The 20,573-nt window shown below is 36.1% G+C and overlaps 1 protein-coding gene across 1 annotated transcript in view; it reads right to left on the bottom strand.

Moving 5' to 3' along the window:
* The window catches only part of KCNH5 (potassium voltage-gated channel subfamily H member 5), a 700,940-nt gene that overhangs the window by 334,003 nt on the left and 346,364 nt on the right, over positions 1-20,573 (bottom strand). The gene's annotated exons all lie outside the window — the stretch shown is intronic.

Raw genomic sequence — 20,573 nt, 5'->3', positions numbered from 1 at the left:
GAGATTTACAAAAAAAATGAAATTATTATTCTGCTCTCTTTGCTGCTTCCTCTGTTGAACAATAGCATGATATTTTCAACTACCAACATTTAACAATGTTTATCTTCGTGGGATTATATTTTCTCAGAGATAGCAAAAATAAATTACATGACTAATAAATGTCACCAGTACCTATTTTAAAGCTAAGATGAGGTAGTCCTAAAAAGTAATTTGATATGGAAGTAGGAATGCCAAAACATGAGCAGAGATAATAATATTTCATTTCAATAAACAGTTATCACTAGTCTATTATAAGGAAGATGTCATCTCAGGTGCTGGGGAGACATTATACTAGCTTAATTTATAACTCATGTTATTTGCATGTGTTATAGAAAGACAAGTTCAATAAAAGGTCCTTTTAAAACACTAACTTTGGAGAAGTTAGTGCCAGTAGGTGAAGGGAGAAGTTTAGGGAGAGCCTCATGGAGAGATACAAAATAATCTGTACCTCAAAAGATGGGCAGGATTTCAATACATCAAGTACAACGTGTGGGCAGTCAAGGGTGGACTCAGTGGGACAGAGTTATTAAATCTCTGCACATTACAAAGAAAAGACTAACCCCTGGTCAGTTCCTGGGGAATAACCTCTGAGTTCTTAGAACATCCTATGTGATAAAATTGTCTCTGTATACCTGGGGCCTTGGGAGCATCAGGAAGTTCAGGCTAACACTATGATATATGGTGAGGACCTCGGCCATGCTGCAGCAGGGTGACTCTGTGTGAGCCGAGACTGAGTAAAACCAGCCCCGTGGGTGCCCCATGCTGACATGACTGACCCACAATAAAGCTCTGAACGGCCAGGCTCAGTGGGCCTTCGGGTTGCCCATGCTCTGTACGTGCCATCACTCAACAATCACGGGAGAAATAAGCCCTGTGCATCCAACTCCATCCTTGAAGGTCCCGTTCATTTGTCATCCTACATCAGGGGCCCCAAGACTTCACTCAGGCTCAGGGATTCACTAAAAACTACTCACAAAACTCAGATAAGTTACAACCATGGGAACGAAAAGTTGTTCCCCATTTGTGTACAATGAATCAAAATGCCGCCTGTAAAAATAAATAAAAAATTAAATTAAAAAAAGACAACTCAGAGAAGCTGTTACATTCACAGTTGCAGTTTATTACCATGAAAGGATACAAATTGGAATCAAAAGAGATAAAAAGTGTGCATGCTGGGCAGAGGTGTGTGCCAAGGGTAGGATTTCAGCATTTCAAATATGGGGTAAGAGGTAACAGGAGGCATGAGAGAGACACCTATGAAAAACAACACTGTAACTATTCTATGTCAACACAGTCTCAAATTGGAAATGACTTCCAAGCATTTGAGACATATGGATCTGTGGGCACTATTACCAATCAACAAATCAATTTTTAGCAGAAAAAGATATATAATTTTTAATTATTTAAGAACCATCCTACCAGATTTTCCTTCATGCTTTACAGATTACAGACATTAGTTCTCCTTACTATTAAATATAGATCATTAAATATTTTTTCTATAATTCTCACTTTAAAATGGTTTTCCTTTTTGTATAGGATTAACGTTTTTTAAAAAAATTCACAAAAATGCTCAAATATTGATAAATATGTATTTAGCAATTTCAACGAAAATTAATGTGCAATAAAGATTTATATAATGTGATAAAAATACTTTTCCCTAAATTAGGTCTGCTTTGCAAGTCAATAAGAGTAAGTTGGGCAATGCATCCCATAGCTATTCAAATTATTTCCTTAAATATAAAATTTATGGTCCTTGCTTTAGTTGATACTAGTACTTTATCAACAAAAATATAATCAGGTGTGCTAGAATAAAAGTTTAGCTCAGTGTTTGGCTTTTAGTGAGCCCAACAACATTTAATGAATAAGTGCATAATGGACGAGAAGAGGGAAAAATTAAAAATATACTTTGGAAAGAAAGCTTATGAAGTTTATTAAAGGAACTCAAAACGGGATGATAGTCTACAAAAATAATAACATGTAGTGGGAAAATGTGTCTTGGTAACTATTCTAAATATTATATGACAAAGAATTGGAGGTTAAATTATCTTTATGTTTGTATTTTATGATAATAAATATAAAACACAAAATGATCTATTTACATCTTAATTATAGAAAAATAGATTCATGTCGTAAAACTCACATGGCATCTTCAGGGACCCCATAGAACTTCACTGGACCTGGTGACTTCAAAGAATGCATAACAAATTGCTCCAAAATTTAGTGACTTGAAGCAACATTTAATTGGCCTATAGATCTTCCATCTGAGCAGGGTTTGGTAAAGCCAGCTCATCTCTGCTTTACTGGGACAACCTGAAGGATAAGGGTTGGTGTCATCTAAAGTTCGTTCATTTCTTATCTGATGGTCTAGACTGGCTGTGAGTGGAGATGTTAGCAAGAAATGCCAGTTGGAATGCCTTGCACATGGCCTGGCTCACAATAGAGTGAGGGAGGGAACCTATTACAATCCCTCACTCAGATTCTTTTGCACATTCCAAGTCCTAATCTTAAATCAGAGAACTTTAGGTGAATGTAATGTGGTGATCTATTGCACAGTGTGGTGACTGTAGTTAATAATGTATTGTTTACTTCCAAAAAAATTTAAAGAGAATTTTAAAGTTTCTCATCAAAAGGAATAATAAATATACGAGGCAATGGATATATTGACTAGCTTGATTTGATCATTCTACAATGTATATATGTATCAAAACATTATATAATACCCCATAAATATATATTTATCATTATTATTTATCAGTTAAGAATGAAATAAACCAAAAATAAAGAGAAGAAAGCCCTGCAAACAAAAAGATTCAATGATATTATTAATTTATTATAACACTTGATAATATCAGAATGAAGAATAGAATCTTCTACTGAGCTATAAGACAAAACCGATTATATAAAGATTTAGTCACTGATTATGCTGAAAGAAAGATTATATTTTAGGAGGTGAGAAAAAGACAAATTTCTGGGTCTTTAATCTCTCCATAAACTGTATTATGATTATCCTTGATTGGCAAGCATATTTAAACCTAGAAACAAAAACTTTCTGGAGATAATGGGTCAGTCTTTATAAATGAACATGCTAATGTTTATTTTAATATGAAAGATGCACAATCATCTAATCTATTCATATTAACATTTTATTTATACATAAATATCTCAAGAAGGCTGAAATTCTATTTTGATTCATCAGTTTCATATATTGCTCTTTGTCCTGAGTTTGGCAAACAAAAGCACTTTCACAATAAGCTTTGAATTAATTAAAATCTGAAGAATGCCAAGCAAGCACAATAAGAATAAGGGGGAAGAAATCTTTGTGTTTCCTGGGGTCCATTCCAGGAAACTCAAACATATTTTAAACATAAGGGTCATCCTACCAATTTTATCATTGTAAGTTTGGGGTCTGCTTTTGGGAAAGATAAAATCAAGAAGGCTTGGCAGAGAAGATAAGAACATAGGTCATAAGTATCCAAAAACAAAATAAAATACTTACATATGATATTTTCTTAAAAGTAATGATGATTATTAGCATTTTTAACCTTAAGAAAAATAATCTTTTTTCAAAATAACTTGCATATCCAAAAACAATTATTTAAAGAAATCTCTGTTATCTTGATACAGAATAAGTTTTCTACATTAAAAAAAAAAAAAAAAACAGGAAAAACCTCAAATTCTAGTTTCAGTCTTTGTGAATACAATCTATTTGTCAATTTGCAATTGAGGATTTGTAAACCTCTCATCATTTATATATAAATCCTTTCAAGTTTGTCAAAAATTTTAACACATTTCCTTACTGTTTTCAATTCATTAACTGTAGACATTATAAACCAACACTATATTATTGCTTCAAATTTCTCTTTTTTAGTGTTATGGTTTAGATATGAGGTATCCCTCAAAAAACTCATGTATTAGGCAATGCAAGAAAGATTAGAATTGAAATGATTAGGTTGTGAAAGTCTTAAACTGATCAGTTCATTAATCCGCTTGAATGGATTAACTGGGCAGGTAGGGTATGGTTAGAGGAGGTGGGTCACTGGGAGCATGTCTTTGGGGTGTACATTTTGTCCTTGTTGAGTGGAGCTCTCTCTCTGACTCCTGATTATCATATCGTGAGCCGCTTTCCTCTACCACACACCCTTCCACCATGATTTTGTGCCTCACCTTGGGTACAGAGCAATGTAGTTTGCCATCTATGAACTGAGACTTCTGTAACTCTGAGTCCCAAATAAACTTTTCCTCCTGTAAAATTGTTCTTGTCAGATCTTTGAGTCACGGCAACAAAAAAGCTAACTAAAACATTTAGCTTTATCAAGGCACACAGTCCTCAGGAGAATAGTTGCAAAATTCTTCAAGAAAATACTACAAAATAAAATCTATGATACATAAAAAGGAAAACACTGAATCATCACTCAGATTGTACCCCTGAAACGTTTGGTTTGTCATGCCAAAATCAATTGATGCAATTCATCATGTTAAATGAATAAAGAAGGAAAACCACATAATCATTTTAAAAGGTGCACAAAAATAGCATGTAACAAAATTCAATGGTCATGTATAATAAATCTTTGCAAATTATAAACAGAAGGGAAATTTTTAACCTAATAAAGGGGTATCTAGGAAAGACACTTACCATCATACAAAATTGATTGCTCTCTCATAATTGATCAAGAAAAAAGCATATGTGTCCACTCTTACCACTTCCATTCAACCTTGGATGGAGGTGTTAACCAGGGGAAAAAGACATGAACAGAAAATACAAGATAGGATTAGGATGAAAGGAGTAAAATAGTCTCTTCTTAGACTACATGACTGTTTAGATAGAAAATTGTAACAATTATAAATGAATTCAGCAAAGTCTCAGGACAGAACATTAATATACAAAACCAAAGTGAATTATTTACCATTGGAAAAAATATTTTTAATATCACTCACAAGAGGGAAGATCCAATATGGTGGTACAGAGGAGGTCACAGTCCTGGCTACTCCGTAGCATGAAACCAAGAGAGCAGACAGGCAGCTTCTCCACAGGTGGGTGAACAAAAAAACAGGGTGGACCAACTTTATTGGAAACGGAAACTAAACATTCAAAGCAGAGCAGGGATACAGGAATTTGGATATAATAAAATAACTAAAAAATCCCCAGTGACACAGTCACTATCACACCCAGCTGGAAGCTCCAGCCAGAGAGATTCTTCTGTTAGCATAGTAGAGTGATAAGGGAATTAAAGGAACCCATATATTTGGGAGGCCTGAGGCATACAAACCTGAAATACCTTCTGCACAATATCCACACATGGGGAAAGAAGCTGCCATCTTTCCAGGTGGTATGAGGAGGACACAGGAAGGAACCATTTTGCAGCTTCCACCCTGGGGGCCAGCATGGGAGGAAGCCAATTCCTGTCAAACCTGACTGGCCCAAAATACAGGACCAGGGACATAGAGAGTGCTTAAGTGACCAGAAGAAAATGAAATGTGGAGAGAGGTTTACACAGGGGACAACTGGTTGCAGAAACCCACCTGGCTCGACCCCTCCCGCTCCAATCCAACTGCTTGTAGGACCAGCCAAGAGACGTTATCTGGCCCAGAACTTGGAAGGGTGCGGGAGGGAGGGATTGTTTACACTGAGGAAACATGGGGTCTGCAGGTGGCACAGGGGACTAAGAGTTGGCTCCCCCACCACATCAGTAGAACCCAGGGGAGATCCCTGGGGTAAAGTCTTCCAGTGTGAACCAGCAAGTACTGGGCGCTAGAAGTGCACTGAATTAAAATCTCCAGACCAATTAGCATTCAGCAAAGAGCCTGGAGCCTGCCTGAGCCTAAACCCTGCATCAAGGAACTCTACCTGGGGGACTACCTCTCTCACTCCAGCCATCCAGAGGTCAGAGCATCACCCTCCAGACCCCACCTAAAACTGCTGAGAACATTTTGAACTCCAATGGAAAGAACGCTTTAACTTTTCCTCAAGATTTTTTTCTTTGTCTTTTCTTTTTTATTATATATTTTAAAATTCTTTTTCACTATAATTGTGACCAAGAGTCCTATATCCAGCAAAATTAAGCTTCAGTTTTGAAGATGAAATAAAAACCTTCCATGATAAGCAAAAATTAAAATAATTCACAACCAGAAAGCCTGCACTTCAGAATATTCTCAACAAAATATTCCATAACGATATTTTTTTTTAAAGTGAAAACCAGCAAAGGGAGGAACCACACATGAAAGGAATAGTAAATCAAAGGAGAAACTAATGCAAATTATAAACTAGAAGTAAACCAAACCGACCAGGAACACAAATCATATCTCAATAATAATCCTGAATGTTAATGGCCTAAACTCATCAATCAAAAGACACAGACTGGCAGACTATAATAAAAAACAAAACCCAACAATATGCTGCCTCTAAGAGACTCACCTTATAGGAAAAGACATCCACATGCTGAAGGTGAAAGGATGCGAAAAATCTTACCACTCACATGGATTATATAAACAAGCAGGGGTTTCTATCTTCATATCAAATAAAGTGGACTTCAAGCCAAAGTTAATCAGAAAGGACAAAGAAGGACATTTCATACTGCTTAAGACAATTATGCATCACAAGACATAACAATCATAAATATTAATGCCCCAAACAGTAGAGCCTCTGCATACGTCAAACAAACACTTCACAATTTCAAGAATTAAATAGACTACATCACAATAATGCTGGGTGACTTTAACACACCTCTCTCACTACTGGATAGATCTTCTAAACAAAAGCTAAACAAAAAAGCCATAGAACTAAATAATACAATCAATAATTTAGACTTAACAGACATCTAGTATATTTCATCCATCAATGAGCAAATACACTTTCTTCTCAGCAACACATGGATCCTTCTCTAAAATAGAACATACTCTTAGCAAATACCAAAACAAAAACAAAAACAAAAAAAAACAGAGATAATACCTTGCATCTTATCAGATCATAATGGACTGAAATTAGAAATCAACAATAGAGTAAAAAATGGAAGCTACTCTAATACCTGGAGACTATTGAATGATGAATGGAAAACAGAAGAAGTCAGGGATGAAATAAAAAATACTTAAATGTAACGAGAATAATGACACATTATATCTAAATCTCTAAGACACCATGAAGGCAGTGCTAAGAGGAAAGTTCATTGCATTGAGCTTATTCATTAAAATAAAAAGTCAACAAATGAGTGATCTAACATTACATCTCAAAGCCCTAGAAAAAGAACAAATCAACACCAAAAGCAGTATAAGACAGGAAATAATTAAAATCAGAGCTGAAATTGATGAAATTGAAACAAAAGAAATAATTCAAAAAATTAACAAAAGTTGGTTCTTTGAAAAAATAAAGTGATAGACCCTTAGCCACACTAATGAAGAGAGAAAACTCAAATTACTAAAATTTATGATGAAAAAGAAAATATCATGACAGACACCACTGAAATGCAGAAGATAATTAGAAGCTCTTTTGAAAATTTATGCTCCAATAAAATAGACAGTCCTGAAGACATCAACAAATTTCTAGAGACATATGACCTACCCAAAGTGAACCAGGAGGACATACACAATCTTGATCAAAGGAAAAGAAGACACCATTGAAAGTCTACTAACTAAGAAAGGCACAGGACCAGATGAATTCTCAGTCAAGTTCTACAAGACCTTCAAAGAAGAATTAACACCAATACTTTTGAAATTATACCATGAAATATAAAATTAGGGAACCCTTCCAAACTCATTCTATGAAGCCAGTACCACTATAATACCAAAACCAAAGACCCAACAAGGAAAGAAAACCTCAGACCAATATACCTAATGAACATAGAAGAAAAAATTCTCAATAAAATTCTGGAAAATCTCATACAAAAACATATTTAAAAAATAGTACATCATGATCCAGTGGGGTTCATCCCAGGGATGTAGGTTTGGTTCAATATACAGAAATCAGAATGGAGGAAGGAGGGACTATATAGAGGGACTATATAGAGGGTGGGAGGGGTGGGGGGGAAGGAAAAAAATAACAGAATGAATCAAAAACTATTACCCTATGTAAATGTATGATTACACAAATGGTATGCCTCTACTTCATGTGCAAAAGAAGAAACAAGATGTATCCCATTTGTTTACAATAAAAATAAATTTAAAAAAAAGAAATCAGTAAACATAATTCATCACATCAATAGACTTAAAGGCAAGAATCATAGGATCATCTCAATAGATGCAAAAAAAAAGCATTTGACAAAATACAGCACCTTTTCATGTTTAAAACACTAGAAAAACTAGGGACAGTAGGAACATACCTCAATATCATAAAAGCCATATATGATAAACCCAAGGCCAACGTCATTCTACATAGAGAAAAATTGAAAGCATTCCTTCTAAAACTTGAAAGAAGACAAGAATGCCCCCTTTCACCACTGTTATTCAACATTGTCCTTGAACCTCCAGCCAGAACAATTGGACAGAAGAAAGAAATTAAAGGGATACAAACAGGAAAAGAAGAACTCAAACTATCACTATTTGCCAAATGATACTATATTTAGAAGATCCAAAAAATTTTACCAGATTAGTTATAGAAAATCAATACCCATAAGTCAAATGTATTCCTGTACATCAGTGATGAATCCACTGAAAGAGAAATTAGGAAAACTACCTTGTTTACAATAATGTCAAAAAAATAAAATATTTGAGAATCGATCCAACAAAAGAAATGAAAGACCTCTACAATGAAAACTTAAGAACACTAAGGAAAGAAATTGAAGAAGACCTTAGAAGATGGAAAGATCTCCCATTCTCTTGGATAGGCAGAATTAACATTGTCAAAATGGTCATACTTCCAAAAGGATTATACAAATTCAATGTAATTCCTATTAAAATCCCAATGGCATTTTTCATAGAAAAATAAAAAGCAATCATGAAATTCATCTGGAAAAATAAGAGACCCAGAATAGTCAAAGTAATCCTTAGCAAGAAATATGAAGCAGAAGGCATCACAATACCAGACCTTAAATTTTATTACAGAGCCATAGTAACAAAAACAATATGGTACTGACACCAAAACAGATACATAAACCAATGGTACAGAATTAAAGACAGAAACAAACCCACCCAAATACAGTTATCTCATACTAGACAAAGGTGCCAAAAGTATACATTGAAGAAAAGGTAGTCTCTTGAAAAAATGGTGCTGGGAAAACGGGAAAGTCATATGTAGCAAAATGAAATTAAACCTTTATCTCTCACCCTGCACAAAAATCGATTCAATGTGATCAAAGACTTAAGCACTAGAACAGAGACCCTTCACCTACTAGAAGAAAAAGTAGATCTGACTTCCCTAATAAGATTCCTAAAACACAAGAAGTGAAATCAAGAATCAATAAAAGGGATGGAATCAAACTAAAAAGTCTTCACAGCAATGGAAACAATAACATGAAGAGAAAGCCTAAAGAATGGGAAAAAAAATCTTTACCACATGCACCTTAGATAGAGCATTAATCTTCAGGATACATAAAGAATTCAAAAAACACCAAAAACAATAAATAGCCCAATCAATAAATGTACTAAGGAACTGAACAGACACTTCACAGAAAAATAATTATGATCAGTCCACAAATATACACACAAAAAATGCTCAACACCTCTAGGAATTAGAGAAATGCAAATTAAAACTACACAGATCTTCTATCTCACTCCAGTCAGAATGGCAATCATCAAGAATACAAGCAACGATAAATGTTGGTGAGGATGTGGGGGAAATGGTACACTCATACATGTCTGGTGGGACTCCGAATTAGTGCAACCAGTATGGAAAAGATTATGGTGATTGGTTTATACCAAAAGAACTTAAAAACAGTATACTACAGTGTTGCAGCCACATCAATATTTATAGTAGTTCAATTTCCAATAGCTAAACTATGGAACTAACCTAGGTACCCTTCAAGAGATGAATGGATAAAGAAACTGTGATATATATATACGCAATGGAATATTACTCGGCCTTAAAGAAGAATGAAATTATGGCATTTGCTGGTAAATGGATAGAACTGGAGAATATCATGCTAAGTGAAATAAGACAATCCCAAAGAAACAAAGGCCAAATGTTTTCTCTGATAAGCAGATGCTAATTCACAATAAGGGCAGATGGAAAGAATAGAGGTATTTTGGACTAGACAGAAGGGAGTGAAGGGAGATAGGGGGTATGGGGGTAGGGATGATAGTAGAATGAATTGAATATTATTACACTATGTGCATATATGATTACATGACCTGTCTAACTCTACATCATGTACAACCAGATTAATGAGAAGTTGTACTCCATTATGTATCATATGTCAAAATGCATTCTACTGTCATGTAGAGCTAATTATAACAAGTAAAAAATATATTAAAAAAATCGTAGGGACTGTATAGAGGGAAAAGAGGGGTGGGAGGGGTGGGGGGGAAGGGAAAAAAGTAACAGAATGAGTCAAAAACTATTACCCAATGTAAATGTCTGATTACATAAATGGTATGCCTCTACTTCATGTACAAACAGAGAAACAAGATGTATCCCATTTGTTTACAATAAAAAAAAAGTAAAAAGAAAAAATGGTATGTACTGATACAGAAAAATATATATGTATCATTTAAAAGAGCATCAAAAATAGTAAACAATTAGGCATGAACAAAAGATATCGATAATAAAACCCACTGATTTTGAAGAAGTCCTAAATAAATGAAGCAATACACCATGTTCATGTATTGGCAATAGTGTTGTTAATATGTTAATTATGTCCAAATTATCTACCAACTCAGCACAATTTCAATCATAATCCCTGAAAGTATTTTGCAGAAACTGAAGCAGTTTTTCTAAAATATATATGAAAAAGCAAAGAACTTTAAATATCCAGAGCTATCTTACAGAGGAAGAATAAAGCTGGAGGACAATTACATGAAATTAAGAATGACTATAAGCACTGTAATCAAGACTTCGGTGTAGTGGCATTCAGGTAACCCAATAAATAAATAGAAGAAGGAATCATAGAAACAGATGCAAAATTTTCTCATCATTTGATTTTAAACAAAGATCTAAGCAATCCAATGGGCAAAAGGAAGTTTATTTATCAAATAATGCAAACATATGTATATGTAGATGTAGATATATGTATGTATATATATATACATATATATAGAAGATATCATCTATGGAAAAAATAAGTCTCAACACACCTCCTCAAGAATAGTTTTAAATGGATCATAAACTTAAGCAAAAGGCTTTGCCAATAAATCTTTAGCTCTAAACCTGCTGAAATAAAGAAATGGAAAAATGTCTTTGGAACATAGACATAGGAATAGGATATTGAAAATAAAAATCATAAAAATAACCTTAAATTAGACTATCAAAATGAAAGATTCTCATCAGATGATACTATCAAGAAAATGAATAGGCATGCCATATAACAGGAAAAAATGTTTGCAATACACACTTCTGACAAAGAATTTGTATCCAGACTACATAAAGAACTTCCAAGTTAAATAACTTTATATCCAAGTTATTTCTTTAGATGAGGTATACTGTCAAATAAGTAGGTCAATCCACCAAGAAATCATAGAAATTTTAAACATGTAAATTTAATAAGCTTCATGATTCTGGATTAGGTGTGATAGTGGTGGGGGGATAACTGTAAAGGTCAATGTCAGAAGAATAAAATTGTATCATCAACTGTGAACTAGAATACCACTTCATCAATGTTACATTTTTATTTTGATATTTGCACTGGAGTGCTATAGGGAAAACCTTCTTTTTCTTAGAAAATATATTCTCAAATATTCAGGGGGCATGACGTGCCAAATTTTACATTTACCAGAGACAAGTGCAATCACTCTGGAAAGCAGTACGGGGAGTCCTCAAATATCACATATATACAATGGAGTTCTCCTCAGTCATAAAAAAAGAATGGAATCATGACATGTGCCACATGTGCCATGGATGGAAATGGAGAAGATCATGCTAAGTGAGATCAGCCAAACTCAGAAACTATAAGGTCAAATGTTTTCTCTCATATGCAGAAGCTAAAGTGAGGAAATGGGGAGGGAAAGATAGGATAACACAAAGACGAAGGAAAGATCAATAATGTAGAAGAAAGAGATCAAGAGACAGAGTGCAGGGGAGGTGATGCAGAATGAGTTCTTAAAAATCATGTTATGTACATATATAAATATATGGCAGGGAGCTTTACCTTTATGCATAGGTAGAAAGAACCAAATATAAATTAATAGTTGAGCAAAAGGAAGTCTAGGAGTGTAAAGGAAGAAGAATGAAAGAGGGAGGGAGGACCCAAGGGAAAAGGGGAAGGGAAAAGGGGAAATCCTGAACTGAAATCAAATTCCACACCTGTGTGAGTTTGTGAGAATGAACCCAACTATGATGGGTAACTCTAAAAAAAAAAAAAAAAAAAAAAAAAGATAAATGATGTGTGTATTTTTTATAGAGAGAAAAGATAATGCAAGTGAATAAAATCAAAATATAAATGATCAATGAATCCAAATAAAATGTTTATGGGAGTTCCCTGTACATTGCAACTTTTCTGTAAACTTAACATTATATCCAATAAAAATGTTTTAAGAAGAATCAATGACCTAGATTGATTCTGGAAAGATAGCAGAGTAAGAACCCCTGGGAATTTCTCTACCAACCTAGAATTCAGTTACACTAGCAGAATGTGTCCTGTGTAACTATTTTGGAACTTAGGAGTTATTGAAGGTTTGCAACTTCTAGGGGAAGACTTGGATGTAAACAGTGGCTAATTTTAGTCAATTAACAGCACAGTAGCAGATACCCACACCCCACCCCACCCCACCCCATCGCAGACAGCTACAAGTATACATGTTCTTGGTGTAACCTGCATACATTTATTAGTACGAACATACAGAGAAATGGAGAGCTGTCCCTAGGGCAGAGGGAGAAATGATTTCCAGAGTTAACTACATTATTTGATTCACATGTCCAGCTTTCAACAACAACAACAAAAAAAAATCACAAGGCATACAAAGAAATAGGAAAGCGGGAAAATATCAATAGAAATTGTTCCTGAAAAAGACCTAAGGTTAGCTGGGTGCAGATGTGATCCCAGCCAACTAGGAGGCTGAGGCAGGAGGATCACAAGTTCAGAGCCATCGTCAGCTATGTAGTGAGATCCTGTCTCAAAATAAAAAGGGCTGGAATGTAGCCCAGTGGTAAAGCACCTCTGAGTTCCTCCCCAGGGAAGAAGGGAGGAAGGGAGGAGGGGAGGAAGGGAGGAGGGGGGGGAGGAAGGAGGGAGGGGGGGAAGGAGGGAGGGAGGAAGGAAGGAGGAGGGAAGGGAAGGAGGAAGGAAGGAAGGGAGGGAGGGAGGGAAGAAGGAAGGAAGGAAGGAAGGAAGGAAGGAAGGAAGGAAGGAAGGAAGGAAGGAAGGGAGGGAGGGAGGGGAAGGAAAGGGAGGGGAGGGAGGGAGGGAAGACCTAATGGCAATATACTAAGAAAAAAGATGATTAAAAATCATTTTAAAGATACTTAAAGAAGTAAAGAAAGATATGGAGAAAATGATATATGAGCAACAATAGCAATAAAATAAAAAGATGGCAAGTTTTTTTAAAGACCAAAAAGAAATTCTGGGGCTGAAAAGTATAATAACTAAAATGAAAAGTCAGGAAAAACAATTCAAAGCCATATTAGATTAGAGCTGGCAAAAGAAAGAATTGGTGCACTTGAAGTGAAGACAATAGAAATTATCAAATTTGAGGAACAAAAAAAAAAAATCAAAGCAAAATGAACAAGGTCTAAGAGACCTGTGGGACATCATCAAGTGGGCCAAAAAAATCATTGTGCAAGTCTTGAAAGAAAGAGAGAAGAAAGATTCAGATAAAATATTTGAAGAAATGATGGCTAAAATCATTCCAAATTTGACAAAAGACATGAATATAAGCATTCAAGATATTAGATGAACTCTAAGGAAGATGGACTTAAAGAGACCCACAGCAAGACTTAAAATCAAACTTTGAAAGACAGAAAGCATCTTGTAAGCAATTAATCACATAAAATTATCCCCAAGAAGATTATCAGCAGATTTCTTTTCAGAAACACTGAAGCCAGAAGACAGAGGGTGATATATTCAAAATGCTAAAAGGAAAAAAAAAAAAAAAAAAAAACTGTGAACCAAGAATCTTATATACAGAAAAAAAAACGGCCCTTCAGAAGTGAGGAAGTAATTAAGCATTCCCCCTCAAAAGAAAAAAAGCTAAGGAAGTTTGTTGCCACTAGACCTGCCCTGCAAGAAATGTATCTCAAAGTCCTGTGAAGAAATAAAGATCTCAATTTAGGTAAATACACAGAGAATTATAAAAGCTAATATTATTTTAACAGTGGTCTATCACTTTACATTTTGTTTTCTACATAACTTAAAAGACTGGTGGATTTAAAAGGGTAGGTTCATGTGTTTAGGCACACAGAAATAAGATTATTTGATTAGCTAAAGTTTGAGCAGTTGCCTGGTTTGGATTATCCTGGTGAAGTCCCTGATTATATGACCAATGCTGAGCTGGCTGTTCATAACTGGCTAAAGTTAACCTTCATTTCCTTTATGTAGGAACCCAGGGCATCTGATCCATCTCAACCTAAGTGACTTTGACAGTGGATAAACATGTTTTCTAACTATACAAGGAAATGTTTGGCCATAAAAAGGAATGATATCCTGATACATACTATAACGTTTATAAAAATCGATAACATGCTAAGGGAAAGAAGCCTGTCACCATAATTACATTATTCCGGGTATATGAAGTGTCCAAATTAGGCAATTCTACATAGACAAAAGTAAGTTAGCATCACCTCAAGGCTGGGGAAGGTGATAGAAGGAAGGTGATAAAGTGTACCAGGTTCTTTTTAAGATGATGAAAACTTTTACAAATTGATTATGGGGATACTCACAATAACTATAAATATTCTAGAATATTTCAAGAGTTTTAAATGGATAAAGCACATGGTAGTGAATTTTACCTTAGTACACATAATCCAAAAAATCAACAGTCCTTTATTTATGCTCTTATATATAACTTGCAGGTATTCATCTTTATCTTAAGCCATCCATGTTCCCTAGACATAGATTCGTGGATTCAAGTGGGTGGTAATGTATTTAGGGAGTATTCTTCAGGAGAACTTCTGAGGAAGTCAGGAAGGAAGAAAAAATAAAGCAAAGAAAAAGTCCACTTTTGGCCTGATCCATGGGAGTTTGGAGCCTAAACTGCCCCTGAAGAATCATCCCCACCTTGAATTGAAAGGGCTGGTCTTAGGCACCCCATGTTAGCCAGTCGTTGGCTGCAGCTGACCCCAGCAGTTGGAGCAAGCAGGTTCCCATTAGCTGAGAACACCTACCCAGCAGGTGAAAGGGATTAGTCATGAGTCCTTAGCAGCCAAGACACAAACTAGAGGATGTGTGTGCGACTGAGCAGGGTTTGGACCATGCTTGCTAGATCCCCCAAGGGAATACTCCTGGTGGCTGGAAAATGTTTAGCTAAATTAATTCTTTATAATACCATTTATAATAACAAGAACTAAGTTGTCCTAAAATTTTTGAAGTGTATGTTTGGTCATATAGCAGAGTGTTATAGTCACTAAAGACACAGTAGGAAATCATTTAGAAAAATGGAAATAATTTACAGTAATATTGATGATGGACTTCAAAAGTATGAACAGTATAATTCCATTTTTATTTTTACTTTATTTTGTATTTTTAAATAAAAATCCTGGAGATTAACCTGGGCGTGCTGTACAACTGAGATACAGCCCAGTCCTTCCTGTTTTTTATTTTAAGATAGGGTCTCACTAAATTGCTAAGGGCCTTGCTGAGTTGCTGATCCTGGCCTTGAATTTGATATCCTCCTGTCTCAGCTTCTCAAATTGCTGGGATTACAGGCATGCCTGTGACACCCAACCTTAAAATTCCATTTTTATAAATGTAGCAGTATATATGTTTTTTGGTATGGTTTGGTTTAGTTTGGTTTGTTTTCTGTGGGGTTTGTGTTGTTGTTTTGTTTTGTTTGTTTTTGTGGTGCTGGGAATCAAACCAGTATCTATGCTTTACATGCTTTCTTTATCCTTTTTGGGAAGGATGCACATAAAAATTTAAGTAATGATCATTGCTCAGGGGAAGGATTATAGCTATTTTTACTTTCTATATTTTGCTTAGCTATTTATTCTGTATTACTTTTGTATTAAAAAGAAGTAACATCAAATAACTTCAAATATGTTATACAAACAAATTAGTGCTCAAATTTTAACTGAAACAGCATGACCATACTCAAATAATGTGAGACTAAAAAATAAGATTATAAGAAAGAATGTGGCAATTGGAGAGATGACCCACACTGGGTGATCCTCTGCTTTTCACTAGACCAGATCCAGTTTTTCACTAGACCTAGAGCTGGTCATATTGGTGGTCACTAACAAAAGATGGATCCTTGATCAAAATATCCATGTGCTAATTTTCAGTGGCGTGACCACACATTCCAGCAACCATTCAATTTATAAAGTATTCACAGCCCATGTCCCCAAAGTCAGGAACCTGAGAAGACATACAAGTGAACAGAAGGTTGTCTGGTGAATACACAAAAAGATGCTCTGGAGAAATACTTCAGCCAGGCTTCATGCTGAGACCTGGCACATCACATCGGACACCACAGGGCCTCCCTGTTCGCCCCTCTTCTAGAACTCCCGACCACAATGGATAGGATGAAAAACATGGCCTTGACTTAGGAGCAGCATTTCTTACACAGTTCAGGGAATTTAGTGTGACCTGGAGCAAAGCAATGAGCTTGTCCAGGTTTCCTCCCTTGGAAATTAAAATTAAACACTATTGCGATGATTAGGTTGCTAGTTCTAGAGAGCAGAATCTGGTACAGGAAATATTGTCAGGGCCATGGTGGGCTCTGGAAGGTCAATGTGATAAGGGAAAACCCACAGAAACAAGATATCAGAAGCCAACATGCCCCAGCATCCATGAGGAGGCAGAGAGTTCTCACTCATCTCCCAAGTGACCTGGGTTCTTCGTTGCTTTCCTTAATCAGCATTCAGATCTCCTCATAACAAACCCAAGGAGAGCAACATCTTGACTGAAGTTCAGTTCCAGCTTCACTCACAAGCACTACTTCTGGCTCACAGCCAAGTAACCACAAGCCTACCACACTCAAAAACTCTTCAGGACTGAATGAATTAACTCTCCCGAGAAAAGGGACTAGAGAATGGTTTCAATATGCCTCTGCAAATAATGATCTCCACTCTGGACTGTAAGATGTCCTGGGGCCAGAGCTTCCTCTGGTTCTGCACACCATGGTGTACCCAGCATTGGGGCCAATCAATACACACTACACGGAAAAATCAACCAATCTCTTTCAAATGTTTTATTTTATTTAAATGAGCTATTTGAGAGGTAGTTCACAGGGCCACTGCAGAAATTTAAAAAATGGAACATTTTAACACAATTTTTAAAACCTCCTCTGGGGAGGGAAGAGGTGCTAAAGGTTAAGGTTAGTCAATAGCCAATGGTTTGATCAACCACACCTGTGTAAGGAGACTTCCCTAAAATTTCAAAAAGACTGGGTTCTATGAGCCTCCATGTGTTGAACATATGGAAGTTTCTAGAGAGTGGGGCATCTGGGGAAGGCAGGGAAGCTTCACATCACCTCCCTATGTAGCTCTTCCACCTGGATGAACAACTGTATCTCTTGCAAGATTCTTTACAATAAACAGGAAAACATAAGCAAGTATTTCACTAAGCTCTGTGAGTGACTCTAGCAAACAAATCAACCCCAAAGAAGAGGTGGAATCCTGAATCAACAGGAAGTGTGATTATAAAAGGGGGATTTATTAGATTGGTTTACACGACCAGAAGCTGGATACCATAGTCAGTTGGTCAGAGACACAGATCACAACCTGTGCTCCCAAAAGGCTTCTGAGGGTGAGGGAGGGAACAGCCTTGTAGGACTGAGCACTCAATCAGTGGGAGCTACCACCACCTTCAGGTAGCTAGCATAAGACCTCAGTTGAGTTAGACAACATCTAGCTGGTGTCTGCTGGAGACTCTAGTAGAGCATTGCTTGGCAAGTATATTAGTTAGGGTTCTCTAAAGGAACATAATCAACAGGAAGTATGATTATGAAAGGGAATTTTTTAGATTGGCTTACACGACCTGAAACTGGATAGTTCACAATGGCTGCCTGCAGCCTGGAGAGCTGGAAGAACCAGTAGCTGAGCAGTCCAAGAGGCACAACCCCAGAACAAGAAGGATCAACAGTGCTACCCTAGTCCAAGACCAAGGCTTCTGAAAACTACCTAGAGAATCACCAGCAGAGTCCTCTTTGAAAGAGTGAAGAAGTGAGAGTCCAGTATCTTCAGACGATCCAAGCTACAATCAAGAACCCGTTCAAGAAGAGTTGAGCTTGCATCTGCATCTGCATCTGCTTCCTTGTTCTTCCAACTTTCATTCCATCCAAGCCACCATCCTACTGGGCAGTGCTGCCCACGCTTAGGGAGGGGCTCCACTTCAGTTGACTATCCCACATTTCAATCATTCCTAGACTCCTCCTCACTGACACACCCAGAAGCCTCTTCATCATCGTCATCTCTTAATCCAATCAAGCTGACAATTCAAATTAACCATCACAGCAAGTGAGGAAAAAACCCACACACACCTTCTGTCAGAGCATTCTGTGTTGGCTGTGTGAAATACAGTAGAGAAAGAACAAACACTTTGGTTTGGTTTTTCTTATAGTCTTTCATTTAGCCCAACATCTAAATTCAAATAGAAGTTCTGTCATCTAGTATTTTGCTTACTAGGAAACTGGAACAAACTGTCAAACCTTTCTGCTCTTTGTTTTGTTATGTTTTTCACTTGGATAATGAGGATAATAGGTCATGCCTCATAATATCCCTCTATGGATTAAAGAAGATAATGTAGATAATGCACCTAGCATAGTGACTTGCACCTGGCAGGCTTAATACATGTTCAGCCCCTTCAACTAAGAATAGAAGGCACTATTAAGTTCACAAAGGTAGGACTCTGCAAAGTAGACCACCAACTGACATTTGAAAAATATACTGAAGAACATATGGAGGCAAAAACACACAGCAACAGTGCAATTCACAATAGCCAAAGTATGGAACCGGCCCATACTTTGGAACTAGCCCATACTTTACCAGAAGATAAATGGATAAAGAAAATGTGGTATATATACAGAGTGGACTTTTACTCAGTCGTAAAGAAGAATGACATTATAGCATTTGCTGGCAAATGGATGGAAACAGAACATCATGCTAAGTGAAATAAGCCAGACTCAAAGTAAAGGCTTAAATGTTTTCTCTCCTATGCAGAAGCGAGAGCAAAATAAGGTGGGGGAGATGGGGTGGGGTTCCATGAAAATAGAAGAGAAATTAGTGGAGTAGAGGAAGGGAGTTGAGGGGAAGGGAAGAGGGACAGGAAAAGGGAAGAATCATAGGATGAAATTGACCAAATTATGCAATGCACATATATGAATATACAACAACTTTATGTATACCTATAAAGCACCAATTTTAAAAAAAATTAAGTAAATAGTAAGAAGAGTACAGTAGAGTGGAAGAAGAGGAACAGGGAGAGGGAGAGGGGGAGGGAAAGAAGAAGTCCTGGGACCTGAAATGGAGCACATTATAGTCCATGCATATATGATTATGTCAAAATGAGCCTGAATATTATGTATAATCATAATACACTAATAAAAACATTTTCTTAAAAGTAAAAAATAAAATAAGTATATAGCAAATACTTGGAAAAGCATATAGAATATGTAGAAACTCAGAATAAAATGATCGAAAATCAAAATAACCCCTGGCTGTCTTTCTATGAAGAAGAATTATGTTTCAGTTTAAAAATGTATCTTTCTCAGGAATTTCTCTCTCAGATATTTTTACTTTAAGGCACAGATTTAAAGAGTTTGGTTTTCATCAACTTGAACCTTGCAGCATAAGCACCTCTTAAATTCAAGCAGGAACCCAAAGAACTTAACTGTAAATGTTCCTTACAGATAGATCATAGAGAAAGGCTGTTCTGCAAATTCACAATATTGAAGATGAAAGGAAACAGAGAGTATGGCTATGCCATGAAGTATTTCATTTTCCAGTTAAATACGACATTCTTTTTTTAAAGTTTTTTTATTGTAAACAAACGGAGTACAACTTGTTTCTGTTTATACATGAAGTAGAGGCATACCATTTGTGAAGTCATACATTTACATAGGGTAATGGTGTTTGATTCATTCTGTTATTTTTTTCCTTCCCCCCCACCCCTCCCACCCCTCTTTTCCCTGTATACAGTCCTTCCTTCCTCCATTCTTGCCTCCCTCCCACACCCCATTATGTATCATCATTCACGTATCAGCGAGATCATTCATCCTTTGGTTTTTTGAGATTGGCTTATCTCACTTAGCATGATATTCTCCAATTTCCTCCATTTGCCTACAAATGCCATAATTTTATTCTT

This window comes from Sciurus vulgaris (genome assembly GCF_902686455.1).
Source record: "Sciurus vulgaris genome assembly, chromosome: 2".
Classification (NCBI taxonomy): Eukaryota; Metazoa; Chordata; class Mammalia; order Rodentia; family Sciuridae; genus Sciurus; species Sciurus vulgaris.
This window is presented reverse-complemented; position numbering and strand designations above follow the sequence as displayed.